The sequence below is a fragment of the Pristiophorus japonicus genome, chromosome 18, assembly GCF_044704955.1.
Source record: "Pristiophorus japonicus isolate sPriJap1 chromosome 18, sPriJap1.hap1, whole genome shotgun sequence".
Lineage (NCBI taxonomy): Eukaryota > Metazoa > Chordata > Chondrichthyes > Pristiophoridae > Pristiophorus > Pristiophorus japonicus.
The window spans coordinates 68,518,420-68,521,694 of record NC_091994.1 but is presented as its reverse complement, the minus strand read 5'-3'; the positions used below and the strand labels follow the sequence as shown (position 1 = coordinate 68,521,694).

The following is a 3,275-nucleotide window of genomic DNA, read 5'->3' as shown; positions in this document are numbered from 1 at the left end:
AGGCGAAATGACAGCGTACGCTCCCAGCTCACCGTCATCAGGACCACAAATACCGGGCTGATATATGTGTAACTGAAAGTTGATAAGTCACCTGGTCCGGTAGGAGTACTTCCGAGATTGCTGAAAGAAGCAAAGATAGAGAGAGCAGAGGCATTGGTCACAATCAGTCAATCCTCATTGGATACAGAAGCAGTGCCGGAGGACTGTTGAGTTGCTAATGTTATAACGCTTTTCAAGAAAGGAGAGAGGAATAAACCTGGAGATTACAGGTCAGTCAGCCTAACATCGCTGGTGGGGAAGTTATTGGAAACCATTATTTGGAAAGGCATGGGTTAACCAAGGAGAGCCAGAATGGATTTGTTGAAGGCAAATCGTGTCTGACTAACCTGATTGAATTATTTGATGAGGTAACAGAGAAGGTTGATCAAGGTAGTGCAGTGGATGTTGTATATATGGACTTTCGGAAGGTATTCGACAAAGTGCCACACAGGAGGCTTATTAAGAAGATGGAAGCCCATGGAATGAAGGGGAAAGTGGTGGTATGCATACAAACTTGGCTCAGTGACAGCAAGCAAAGGATAGATGTTTATCAGACTGGGAGATGGTTTGCCGAGGTGTTCCCCGAGGGTCAGTTTTGGGTCCATTACTCTTTTCAATGTTTATAAACGACCTAGATGCAGGTGTAGGGAGCAGCATTTTATAAAGTTTGCAGATGATGCGCACCTCAGCAGCATAGTCGATAGTGATGAGGATAGTTACAGGCCTCAGGATGACACAGACAAGTTGATGAAATGGGCGGAAGCGTGGCAGATGGAGTTTGACGCGAAGAAATGTGAAATGATGCACTTTGGGAAGACTAATATGGAAAGACAGTGTAGATGAGCAGAGAGACCTTGGTGTCCATACACTCAAACCCTTAAAGGTGGCGGGGCAGGTTGATGAGGTGGTTAAAAAGCACATAGGTTACATGGGTTTATAAATAGAGGCGTAGAATATAAAGACAAAGAGATCATGCTGGAACTCCCTGATTAGACCTCAGCTGGAATATTGTTGGCAATTCTGGGCACCAAAAACCAGGAAAGAGGGGCGGAAATTGCCCCTTCCGATAAGGCCTCTGGCCGCCTGAAAACGGCAGCCATGGTATGGCGTGGAATGGCCACCGACTCTCCGCGGAGGGGCCACCGTTTTATAAATTGCCCTTTGTGAGTTTTGGAACGGTGCCCGGGACCACTCCGTCCATTTTCCCACTGCGGCGTGCAAACTCCGACCCATTACCGACTGGCGCGGACCCCTTCCTGAAACTGCCCCTCCGGAAATTGCCCCGCCGGAGCGTCACAGCCGCCGATCGGTGCCCCAGACGGCTTTTGCTGTCGGTGCACTCTCTGTGGCATGGTGGCCCGGCTGCCCTTAAAGGGGAGGGCGCACTGCCGCAGCCACCACATTATTTTTTTTTTGTCGGCCGACTGCCAGGTCAGGCGGACAATTAAGGCTGCGGGTTCGGCCGACTGAAGGGGCGGGGCATTGTGACGTGCCAGCGCGATGATGTCATCAGCATGGTGCTGATGACTGACAGCCTCGGCTACTCTGCCCCACTTCCACCCCACTCAGAAAAATCCCCAAAGAGCTGAATTTTGCTAGTTAGGCTGCCCCAACCATTGGTGGCCATGCCTTCTGTTGCCTTGGTCCCAAGCTCTGGAACTCCCTGCCTAAACCTCTCCGCCTCCTGACCTCTCTTTTCTTCTTCAAGATGCTCCTTTAAAACCTACCTCTTTGAGCAAGCTTTTGGTCACCTGCACTAAATTTCTACATATGTAGCAGTCAAAAGTTTTATCTTATAATACTCCTGTGAAGCGCCTTGGGACGTTTCACTACGGTAAAGGTGCTATATAAATTCAAGTTGTTGTTGTAACTGACAAAGTTTCAATACCTACGCATCAAAGGCAACGGAGAGGATTCATGGTGCTGAACATGGAGAACTGTTCACAGAACTTCCAAAAATAGAAATTCAGATTAATTATCCTTAAAAAGAAATTAGGCTTGTCTGTCACTTATGAAGATTAATGGATATGGGCATTGAAACAAACGTGAGAGATAAGAACTTTTTTCACATAATTGGAAAATGGAATGTTTAACTGTGGGAGCAGATAACATTGGGGTTTGTCAGCCAAAGGCAGACTTTAAAGCTTTCTGAGAGTGTGAGACTTCAGATCGAGGAAGTAGTTAAAAATTAAGCACTGGGAGACAAATGAAAGCGCTTTAAAATAATGTAGTGACCTTAATTCACTGATGCCACACTCGGTGGTCCTGCCCAAATGCCTAATGCAGAAACGGATTGCCGGCTGCAGGTAATTGGAATCAGGATTCCATTTCACCTGGTGGAGCGAGCACCCTGTGTCCTCTTTCAGCTCTTACTCCGTTCCCACTCTGCCACTTTAGGTCCCAAGGTGGCTGAGTCATCAAAACATTCAACGCTTTTAAAAAGCTGATTGATGCAGACCAGCAAATCATCATCATAGATCCTCACTCCAAAAACTGGAGCCGGGACCTGGTGTTGCGATTTATCTCGAGTCGATTCTTGGGAGAGCAGGATGTGGACAGGGGGCACTGTTTCAGAATGTATTCAAGTGTTTGTCTGGTGGTGGAGGCAGACATGCTCAAACTGTGACCTCTTTTAATCTCCCTTTGCAGCTAGCTATGGGCAAGACCAAATCTGACCAATCTAATCCCAACTCTCAGCCCAGCTGCCCTTTACGAACACTCTCCAATGCCTGGATGTCTTTTTTGGGACTGTAATAGAAGACATGGACTAGCATGTGGCTAAATGTGAAGATATCAGAGTGACTCATCGCTTTTCAGTCCATCAGTCCCACTTCATTTAGAATCCGTGCAGTGCTCATATACTATATTGGCAGCACACGTTCTAAAATTGGAATGATACAGAGAAGATTAGCATTACCCCCTGCGCAAGTTCGTGAAGTGTTCCATTTTTTTAATAGAGTTGGATGAGGAAAGATGGGAGGAGACTCAAGTGGAGCATAAACGCCGGCATGGACTGGTTGGGCTGAATGGCCTGTTTCAGTGCTGTTTATCCGATGTAATCCTATGTACTCCTATTCTATCATTGATTCCTCTGACGCCATATTTTAAGGATCTAAATTCCTTCCCTACCTCCTCCGAGAAAGATCAAACTGCACTGTTGGTGTCTCTATAATCTTCAATCCCACTTCTCAACAGACGTGAATCCATTTCCCTTTGAAAGATGTCGATCAACCCCC

General features: G+C 46.8%; 1 non-coding gene across 1 annotated transcript; it reads left to right on the top strand.

Annotated features, from left to right (window-relative positions):
• The first annotated feature begins 2,889 nt into the window (after window positions 1–2,889).
• On the top strand, window positions 2,890–2,991 carry LOC139229549 (U6 spliceosomal RNA). The gene has a single exon (XR_011587750.1). It is a non-coding gene; the product is annotated as a U6 spliceosomal RNA (small nuclear RNA).
• Window positions 2,992–3,275: the final 284 nt, after the last annotated feature.